Source organism: Manis javanica, chromosome 2 (genome assembly GCF_040802235.1).
Source record: "Manis javanica isolate MJ-LG chromosome 2, MJ_LKY, whole genome shotgun sequence".
Lineage (NCBI taxonomy): Eukaryota > Metazoa > Chordata > Mammalia > Pholidota > Manidae > Manis > Manis javanica.
Genome location: NC_133157.1, coordinates 79,984,630 through 79,995,745, shown reverse-complemented (window position 1 = coordinate 79,995,745; position 11,116 = coordinate 79,984,630). Strand labels below are relative to the sequence as shown.

Sequence of the window (11,116 nt, the reverse complement as noted above, 5' to 3'; positions counted from 1 at the left end):
CAAGGCAGTTTCTCATGCTTAAAGTCTCAGTGAGTTGTCAGAGTATTTAAGAAAATGAGATCTTAATATTAAAAAGACTAAAAGCTTAAAGTTGCTAACAACTGTGTAACCTTCTTTATTTGCCTTTGAAGTATTTTGTTGTCATTCTGGTTAAATAGATAAGTATTGCTTTATGGCAACCTATAATCCTATTTAAGCAAGTGCCAAAAAAAAAATCAAATTCAAAAAGGTACTTTTATCTCTAGTTAACTCTGATATTTTCCAGAGGGCCCCTGGAACATGTCAGAGGAACTTTTTCTCATTGGAGAAAGTATTTGGCTGATTTGGCTTATTTATCTGATATATAATTACCTGCTTAATTACCTAGAAAGCACTGTCAAAAGGACTGATGCTAAACTTTGTTACTGAATGTTTTGTGTTACAGAAATATCCAAATTTCCTTATGACAACTGTCTTACAGTAAGCTCTCATCAGATCTTTAACCATTATCATTTGTAAGTCTTTTGTCATTTATAGTCACTGTTTTATTACTTCTAAACTAGTGAAAAACTAGATTTCAGCAGAACAACTATTAGTTACATAGGATTAAGTAAACTAAAGAAGATGATTTTGTGGCTTTTTGTTTCAGTGTTGCTGATAAAGTGCTTTAAGCTTTTTCTCTTAAGCTAACAACAGTTTATTAAATGACTATCTTTATAAGCAGAATTGAAACTTTATCTTTCTCTCTACCTGATACCTCCAAAATTTAAAAACTCTCAGTGACTATTTTTATATTTCATGGCAGTATGTTAATTTCCATAAGTTCAATAAGAACCTGCTTTCCTTGTAAGAGGACCAATTAAAAACACAGGTCATACTACCAAGGCTTTGACTAGAATGTCATACCTGAGAGACACATGCATAAACTCAGATGTGAACAGCTTTAAAGAACTAAAGTTAACTTTATAAAGCCAAGGAAGCCCCTTAGAAGAACTGGCCTGGTACCTTGCTTACAGAGTTCCCAGTGGCCTTACCAGGTGAGTAAGGAAGGTCACTTCCTGGCAAGTACATGAACCTCAGGAATGTCTTGAGAACCTCAAGAAGAGAGGAATTCACCCAAATGTACAGGTACTGAAGGCACAACCTGATGGCAAGTCTGGCTTGGCTTTCTGGCCTCAAGAGGCCTTTAAAAGTTCAATCTGAAATTCCTTCCAGCAAAGCATATTTAAAAGATCCCATGTAATCAATTACTCTTCTTGCTGCACTTATGCAAATAATCAAGCCAACTGTTAATTGCTTTTCTTAATCTGGCTACTTCTAATAAAAATGAGAGTGATTTTAGAGAAAAGTATTATTTCAATAATGCAGCCTTATCTGTACTAAATCCTAATACTAGTCATTGGGAGATAAACTAGATCCAGAATTCTCGCTTCTTCAAAATATCTGGCTATGATTTCCCAGAGGTTTTAGTTTTCTCTTATCATTTCAATTAAAATTTTACTATTTCTAGTTCTCATATTGTACCATGCATTCTTAATCTCATCAAGTTTGTCCTTCCAGAATGGAAAATCCAACTCCAGATATTACCACTTAACCTAATAACACAATTTGTTCTGTCTTGCCTAGAAGCCACAAAACTGCAAATAGTAATAGAAATGAAACCCAGAATAGAAGCACTGACCTCCTGAGGCCCTCTCCCCTGACCATTAACAGAAACCTAGTTGCACCCTTTACTGCGCCCCCTGTCAGCATGAAGCAGTCAGAGCGGTCATTGCCCCTTTTCCCTAGCAACAGCTAGAGTCTCAATCTGTAGAGAGGAGAATGAGACAGGGACCATAGGCTTAGACAGAATAAGGTGAGAGCCTCTGGAGAAAGCAAGACAAGATATTTGCAGTCAGAGCAATGTAACTACATGCTAAGAAACCCCCCACCCCACAACGCCCCTTGTTAGCCAGAAGTAGCCAGATTGAGTCATCGCCCATTATGACCAAAAGGCTGGAGTGTAAGGCTGGAGGCACTGGAGGGAGGAAAGCGAGGACAGTGCAAATGGAACAAAGACAGCACCAAATAGCTCTGTGCCATATAAGGAAGGAATGGACAGCTCTTCCGGGATTCCAGTCCCCTGACATGCTGACAAACCCCGGATGCAGACCCCCTGCATCCTGAAGGAAGAGACCTCTGGCTGTCCATCACCCGACCCTGAGCCAATTAAAAATTCCCCACATACTCCTAATGCAGCCCACTTCCCCCTCCCCTCCCTGTGCATATAAAAACTCCCTGCATATCTGGTTATGGGTGACTTCCCAGCCTGTAACTAGCCAGACCGGGGAACATCGCCCGGGAATTACGCTCAAATAAACTGCCTGGCCCTTTGTTGCCTCTCATCACCTGCTTATTTCAGCTAGAATTTATCTTACAAGCAGCTTTTTTTCCCTCACCTTCACTCCTAAATTTCATGAGAGAATGAATGCTTTTTGAGGGTACTTAGATTGTGCTACTAAAAATGGCAGGGCTTGATGCATTTAAAACTAAATTGAAAAAGTTAAACATTGCGTTACCATAAGATCCAGCAATTCCCCTCCAAGGTCTATACCCAAAAGAACTAAAACAGTCTTTAAACAAATACCTGTTTAATGTACAAATACAGACAGCAAGCAAATACTTGCACATGAATGTTTATAGCAGCAACTCATAATAGCCAAAAAATGGAAAAAGCTCATATGCCGATTAACTGAAGAATGGATAAATAAAATGTGGTATGTCCATATGATGGACTAGTATCATAAAAAGGAATGAACGTTATTATAAATGCTGCAACATGGATGAACCTGGAAAACACTGTTTAGCAAATGAAGCCTGGCACAAAGCCACAAATTGTTTAATTGCATGAATACGAAGAACAGGTAAATCCATGGAGACAGAAAGTAGATTAGTGGTTCCCAGATTCCGGGGGAGAGGGGAAAGGAAGTGACTGCTAAACGTCACACGGAATTCCTTTCGGGGTGGTGAAGATGTTTTGGAACCACACAGGTGATGGCTGCGCAAAACACTGTGAACGGCCAAAGCGCCTGACCTGCACGCTTTAAAATAGTCCATTTTATGTTTGCAAACTTTACTTCAATGAAAATAAATTGAATTGGCCACTAAAATATTTAAAGTCAATGTTAATCTTTCTCACATTTATTTTCCAGACCCGCGGAGTTACTCTGGCTGAGCACCCAGAGACCCCCCCCTGGGTGCTGGCTTCGTGGTCAGGCTGCGGGGCTGGCCCCCAGGCGGCAGGCGCACGGCAGCTGAGCGGAGGGGGCGGGGCTTCTCAGGGGGCGGGGCCTGGCGCGTCAGCAGCAGGCTTTGTCGGTTGCTGGGAGAACTCACGACAACAAAAGGCGCGGGCAGCGGCGGCCCTGCGGAAGGAAGCCGGGAAGTCCTGCGCTGCGCCGGAGAGCGGGACCTATTCGAGCGGGTCCGTGAGTGGCGGGAGAGTCCGACGGGGCTGACGGGGCTGACGGGGCTGACGGGGCTGACGGGGCTGACGGGGCCGGGAGGGCTGGGTGCAGTGCGGCTCTCCGGCTCCTTGCCGTCGGCCGAGCCCGCGCTCCGGACCCGTTTTTGGGAGAAGGGGGCGCCGGCCGGGGGGTGGCAGGCCGCGGCGGGAGGGCTCAGGGGGGCGGTTAGGGCGCGGGGGAGGCCCCGGAGGCTGCCCGAGGGGCTTGGGGTTGGCTTTGGGACCCCCGCCGAGCGGCCGGGAAAAGTTGGGTCCCCTGTGAGGTAGCGGGGTCGGGGGGAATAGGGACGCGCGGGAACACCGGACTGAGCCCCACTGCGCCGTATTACTGGCGTTGCTTCTTCTAAGATCTGAAGGGGGGTTGGAAGGCCCACCCTTACTGGGTGTTTTCGTTTTGTCCCAGGCCTCCTTTTCCCAGTGCGGATGTTGACACTTCGGTGCATTCTAAGCTTTGTGGAAGTTTTAAAGCTCCCTCTCTCAAAGCAGGTGACAACTGAGAAAGGGTGTCCAAATTCTGTCTCTGAAACACCTTTTAAAAACACTTGGCTACCTCCAAGTTTTTAATCTAGGGTGTTTTCCCTGCTCTATTCCTGTCTTCTCCATCTAGTTCTTTATGCACTTGGAGCCTTTTCTGAGATCCTTATGCGATTCACTATCCATTTGCTAAGAAGGTTCTTACGAAAATTAACTAACCAACCACTGTTTTTAGATAACTACTACCTCTGAAAAACCAGGGGTACAGGATGGCAGCGGTATTTGGAGACACTTTTTTCTGATAAGTGGCATGGCATCAGTGATCAAATTACTTCCCTTTGCTCATTTCAAAACTCCATTGAGTATGCCTAAATACCACCAGCCAATCAGATCTCACCTTACCTTACATTTATTGGTGACTTTATACATATGCTTCTGATGACTATAATTGATCAGAAACTGAAGAAGTAAGTGCTGTGGATTTTTTTTAAACCTTAAATTCTTAAATACTAATTTTTTACAAGGCATATGTTTATGGACCCTTATTTTTTAATGATTAGGTTAATTTCGATTGCCTTTGTAGCCAAATTGTTAATAGATATTCCTATTTTAAAACCAGGAAAGTGAAAATATCACAGTTACACTTGGCACCTTTTATTAACACTTTCGTTGGAAGTAGTTAGGTTTGGTTTAACACAGACCATGACTTTTAGTGTGATGGCATAAAAAAAGAAATAAACTAATCTGTATAATAACAACTTCAAATGTAGGTGTCCGGAGACATTTGGAAGAACTAACTCACCTAGCATCCCTGTGGTTTCTTTGAAAAAGTTCCCAGTACCAAATGATTGTGCAATCGTTCAGCATTGAAGAAAAGAGTTACCATATATATGGGTATTTATTTTTTTTAGTGCAGAATTTCATTAGAATGATTAAAACTGCCGAGGGTAAGTGCATCTTTCTGTTTTGGCCATTATAGTTTGTTGACTATATTTTGGGATTTTACAGCCCAAGGGAGTTGATATTTTTTTACCCTCAGTGGGCTCTTACGAGAATGATGTAAATGTTTTTTGTTATTGTGAGCCTTTTCAGACTATCCACTCACGAAATTATAATTATCACAGTACTGCTGCAGGGTTTTTAAAGGCTAGTGAATAGTAAATGTTTTAATTTACTATTATATAGTATATTTAGCAAGTAGTGCTGAAAATGTTAGTCTTTTAGTCGGCTAGGTTACTGAATGATAGTGTTTAAGATTCCCTTTCTCTAAAGAGCCTAACCCTACCCCAAACTGATTATTTTTCATCATCTGCACTTAAATATTATCAGAGTACTTGTTTGTTACATTTCTTTTTTTAAACTTTTATGTGGCGTAAGCTTTATTTTACCGAGACTAAACATTTGTGTACAAGTTTTTATGCGAAAATATGTTTTCATTTCTCCTGAGTGTATACTTAAAAGAGTGGAGTTTCTGGGCCAAATGATGACTGCATTTAACTTTTTGAGGAGCTGCCAGACTGTTTTCCAAAATGACAGCATCATTTTACATTCCCATCAGGAGAGTATGGGGAATTCCATATTCTCAACATTCTTGCCAACACTCTTGCCTTTGCTCATTTTTACGTTGTCTTTTTACTCTTGAGTTGTAATAGTTCTTTATATATTCTATATATGAATACTCATTAGATACATGACTTGCAGATATTTTCTCCCATTGAGTGAGTTGTCTTTTCATTTTCTTGATGGTGTCCTTTGAGGAACAAAACTTCGAGATTTGATTAAATCCATTTAATCTGTTTTTTCCTTTCATTGCTTATTGCTTTTGCTTTTGGTGTCATATCTGAGAAATCATTGCTTAATATAAGGTTACCAAGAGGTACCCTTATGTTTTCTTTTAAGAATTTTATAGTTTCAGCTCTTATATTTAGGTCTGTAAATCATTTTGAATTCACTTGTGTATATGATGTGAAGTAGAAGTCCAGTTTCATTCCTGTGCATGTGGGATATCCAGTTGTCTCATGACCATTTGTTGAAAAGTCTGTTCTTTGCACCAGTGAATTGTGTTGGCACTCTTGTTGAAAATCAATTGCCCGTAAATGTGAGGGCTTATTTCTGGATTCTCAATTCTTTTCCATTGGTCTTTAATTCTGTCTTATGTCAGTACCCCACTGTCTTTGTTATTGTTGCTTGGTTTTAAAATTGGGAAAGTGTGTCTTCCACCTTTATTTTCTTTAGTATTGGTTTGGCAATTATGTGGCCCTTGAAATTCCATTGAGCATAATACCTCTAGCTCCATCCATGCTGTTGCAAATGATAGGATTTGTTTTCTTCTTATGGATGAATGTATTCTGTTGTGTATATGTACTAACCTTCTTTATCCATTCATCTACTGATGGACACTTAGGTTGCTTCCATATCTTGGCCATTGTAAACAGTGCTGCCATAAACATAAGGCTGCATATGTCTTTTTGAATCAAAGATGTTGTTTTCTTTGGATAAATTCCTAGGAGTGGAATTACTGGGTCAAATGGCATTTCTATTTTTAGTTGTTTGAGGAACTTCCATATTGCCTTCCACAATTGTTGAACTAGTTTACATTCCCACCAACAGTGTAGGAGGCCCCTTTCTCTTCATCCTTGCCAGCATTTATTGTTCCTTATATTTTGGATGAGGCCATCCTAACTGGTGTAAGGTGGTATCTCATTTTGGTTTTAATTCACATTTCCCTGATGATTAGCAATGTGGAGCATCTTTTCATGTGCTTGTTGGCCATCTGAATTTCTTCTTTGAAGAAGTGTCTGTTCAGATCCTCAACCCATTTTTTAATAGGGTTGTTTGCTTTTTGGGTGTTGAGGCATGTGAATTCTTTATGTATTTTGGATGTTAACCCCTTATCAGATAAATTGTCTACAAATATATTCTCCTATACTGTAGGGTGCCTTTTTGTTCTGCTGATGGTGTCTTTTGCTGTAAAGAAGCTATTTAGTTTGATGTAGTCCCATTTGTTCATTTTTGCTTTTGTTCCCCTTGCCCAAGGAGATGCATTCAGGAAAAAGTTGTTCATGTTTATATTCAAGAGATTTTTACCTCTGTTTTCCTCTAAGAGTTTTATGGTTTCATGACTTACATTCAGGTCTTTGATCCATTTTGAGTTTACTTTTGTGTATGGAGTTAGACAATAGTCCAGTTTCATTCTCTTACATGCAGCTGTCCAGTTTTGACAACACCATTTGTTGAAGAGGCTGTCTTTTCCCCGTTGTATATCCATGGCTCCTTTGTTGTATGTTAATTGGCCATAAATGTGTGGGTTTATATCTGGGCACTCTATTTTGTTCCATTGTATGGGTCTGTTCTTGTGCCAGTACCAAATTGTTTTGACTACTATGGCTTTGTAGTAGACCTTGAGGTTGGGGAGCATAATCTGCCCAGCTTTATTCTTCCTTCTCAAGATTGCTTTGGCTAGGGGTCTTTTGTGGTTCCATAAGAATTTTAGATACTTGCTCTAGTTTGTTGAAGAATGCCATTGGAATTTTGAAAGGGATTGCATTGATTACTTTGGGCAGGATAGCATTTTGACAATATTAATTCTTCCTATCCATGAGCAAGGGATGTATTTCCATTTATTGGTGTCTTCTTTAATTTCTCTCATGAGTGTCTTGTAGTTTTCAGAGTAAAGGTCTTTCACCTCCTTGTTTAGGTTTATTCCTAGGTATTTTATTCTCTTTGATACAGTTGTAAATGGAATTGTTTTCCTGGTTTCTCTTTCTGCTAGGTCATCATTAGTATATAGGAATGCAACAGATTTATATGTGTTAAGTTGGTATCCTGCTACTTTGCTGAATTCAGTTATTAGTTCTGATAGTTTTTTGGTGAAGTCTTCAGGGTTTTCTATGTATAATATCATGTCATCTGCAAACAGAGTTTAACTTCTTCCTTACCAATCTGGGTGCCTTTTATTTTTTTCTGTTGTCTGATTGCTGTGGCGAGGATGTCCAGTGTAACACTTTTATGCTGGATAAAGGTGGGGAGAGTGGGCATCCTTGTCCTGTTCCTGATCTTAGAGGAAAAGCTTTCAGCTTTTCGCTATTAAGTATGATGTTGGCTGTGGGTTTGTCTTATATGGCCTTTATTATGTTGAGGTACTTGTCCTCTAAACCCATTTTGTTGAGAGTTTTTATCATGAATGTATGTTGAATTTTGTCAAATGCTTTTTCAGCATCTATCGAGATGATTATGTGATTTTTGTCCTCCTTTTTGTTGATGTTGTGTATGATGTTGATGGACTTTCGAATATTGTACCATCCTTGTATCCCTGGGATAAATCCCACTTGATCATGATGGATGATCTTTTTGATGTATTTTTGAATTTGGTTTGCTGATATTTAGTTGAGTATTTTTGCATCTATGTTCATCAGGGATATTGGTCTGTAATTTTCTTCTTGGTGGTGTCTTTGCCTGGTTTTGGTATTAGAGTGATATTGGCCTCATAGAATTAGTTTGGACATATTCCCTCCTCTTCTACTTTCTGGGAAACTTTAAGGAGGATGGGTATTAGGTCTTCTCAAAATGTTTGATAAAATTCAGTGGTTAAGCCATTTGGTCCAGGCATTTTGTTCTTAGGTAGTTTTTTGATTACCAATTCAATTTCATTGTTGGTAATTGGTCTGTTCAGATTTTCTGTTTCTTCCTGGGTCAGCCTTGGAAGGTTGCATTTTTCTAACAAGTTGTCCATTTATTTTAGGTTATCCAATTTGTTAGCATATAATTTTTCATAGTATTCTCTCATAATTCTTTGTATTGCTGTTGTATCCATAGTGATTTTTCCTTTCTCATTTCTGATTCTGTTTGTTTGTGTGGACTCTTTTGATATGTCTGGCTAGGGGTTTATCTATTTTGTTTATTTTCTCGAAGAACCAGGTCCTGGTTTCATTATTCTTTCTGTTGTTTTATTTTTCTTGATTTTATTTATTTCTGCTCTAATCTTTATCATGTCCCTGTTTCTACTGACTTTGGGCCTCATTTGTTCTTCTTTTTCTAGTTTTATTAATTATAAGTTTAGACTGTTCATTTGGGATTGTTCTTGTTTCTTGAGGAAAGCCTATATTGCTATATACTTTCCTCCTAGAACTGTCTTCATTGCATCCCATAGGTTTTGGGCTGTTGAGTTGTTGTTATCATTTGTATCCATATATTGCTTGATCTCCATTTTTATTTGGTCATTGATTATTTAGAAGCATCTTGTAAAGCCTCCAGGTGGACTCTTTTGTTTTCTTTGCGTAATTTATTTCTAATTTTATAACTTTGTGGTCTGAGAAGATGGTGGCAAAATTAGTCTTGTTTTTTTACTGTGGCTTTTTTTGTGGCCTAGTATATGATCTTTTCTGGAAAATGATCCATGTGCACTTGAGAAGAATGTATATCTTGCTCCTTTGAGTGTAGTGTAGTGTACTATAGTGTAGTGTAGATATCTATTAGGTCCCTCTGCTCTAATGCATTGTTCAGTGTGTCTGTTTCCTTACATCTTTTTTGTCTGATTGATCTGTCTTTTGGAGTGAGTGGTGTGTTGAAGTCTCCTAAGATAAGTACATTGCATTCTGTTTTCCCCTCTAATGCTGTTAGTATTTGTGTCACATTTTTAGGTGCTCCTGTATTAGATAAATAGATATTTATAATGGTTTTATCCTCTTCCTGGACTGACGTCTTTATTATTATGTTGTGTCCTTCTTTGTCTCTTGTGACTTTCTTTGTTTTGAAGTCTATTTTGTCTGATACTCCTGCTTTTTTCTCCCTATCATTTGCATGAAATATCCTTTTCCATCCGTTCACTTTTAGTCTGTGTATGTCTTTGGGTTTGAAGTGAGTCTCTTGTAGGCAGCATGTAGATGGGTCTTGTTTTTTTATCCATTCAGTGACTCTATGTCTTTTGATTGGTACAGTCAGTCCATTTGCAGTTAGGATGTACTTACTGCCATTGTAGGCTTTAGATTTGTCATTACCAAAGGTTCAAGGGTAACTTCCTTACTATCTAACAGTCTAACTTAATTCACTTAGTATGCTATTACAAGCACAATCAATAGGTTCTTTTTTTTCCTCCTTTTCCTTCCACCTCCATTCTTTATATATTAGGTATTATATTCTGTACTGTTTATCCCTTGACTGACTTTGGGGGTAGTTGATTTGATTTTGTATCTGCTTATTAATTAATTGGTCTGCTGTCTTTACTGTGGTTTTATTTCCTCTGATGACAGCTATTTAGGCTTAGAAACACTTCCATCTATAGCTGTCCCTCCAAAATATAATGTAGAGATGGTTTGTGGGAGGTAAATTCTCTCAGCTTTTGCTTATCTGGAAATTGTTTAATCCCTCCTTCATATTTAAATGATAATCTTGCTATGTAGAATATTTTTGGTGAGGCCCTTCTGCTTCATTGCATTAAATAGATCATGCCACTCCCTCTGGCCTATGAGGTTTTTGTTGAGAAGTCTGATGGGCTGATGGGTTTTCCTTCATGTGTGATCTGTTTTCTCTCTCGGGCTACTTTTAATACTCTGTCCTTATCCTTGACCTTTCCCATTTTACTTATATGCCTTGGTGTTTTCTTCCTTGGGTCCCTTGTGTTCAGAGATCTGTGCACCTCTATGGCCTGAGAGACTATCTCCTTCCCCAGATTGGGGAAGTTTTCAGCAATTACTGCCTCAAAGACACTTTCTATCTCTTTTTCTTCTGGTACCCCTATAATGCAAATACTGTTCCGTTTGGATCGGTCACACAGCTCTCTCAATATCTTTTCATTCCTACAGTTTCTTTTTTCTCTCTGTGCCTCAGCTTCTTTGTATTTCTGTTCTCTAATTTCTATTTCATTTACCCTCTCCTGTACTTCATGTAATCTGCTTCTAAATCTCTCCATTATATGTTTCTTTTTAGATACTGCATTCTTCAATGTTTGTATCTCATACCTTAATTCCCCCCTGCATTCTTGAATATTTTTCTATAGCTCCATGAACATGTTTATGATTTTTATTTTGAAATCTCTTTCAGGAAGAAAGATGAGGTCAGTTTCACTTGGCCCTCTTTCTGATGTTTGTGGGATTTTGGTTTGAACCAGTTTCCTTTGGTGTTTCATATTTGTCGGTGGTACCCTGTAGTGCCCAGAAGCTC

General features: G+C 39.0%; 1 protein-coding gene across 8 annotated transcripts in view; it reads left to right on the top strand.

Moving 5' to 3' along the window:
• The first annotated feature begins 3,317 nt into the window (after positions 1-3,317).
• The window catches only part of KIF27 (kinesin family member 27), a 127,826-nt gene continuing 120,027 nt past the window's right edge, over positions 3,318-11,116 (top strand). For 5 of the 8 annotated variants that reach the window (XM_073228717.1, XM_073228719.1, XM_073228718.1 and 2 more), the window contains exon 1: positions 3,333-3,442. The gene's annotated coding sequence lies outside the window, so the exon portion shown is untranslated. Of the gene's footprint in view, positions 3,443-3,887; positions 4,906-11,116 lie in introns of all 8 variants that reach the window. The other 3 variants (XM_073228714.1, XM_073228713.1, XM_073228712.1) reach the window with 3 other exon arrangements.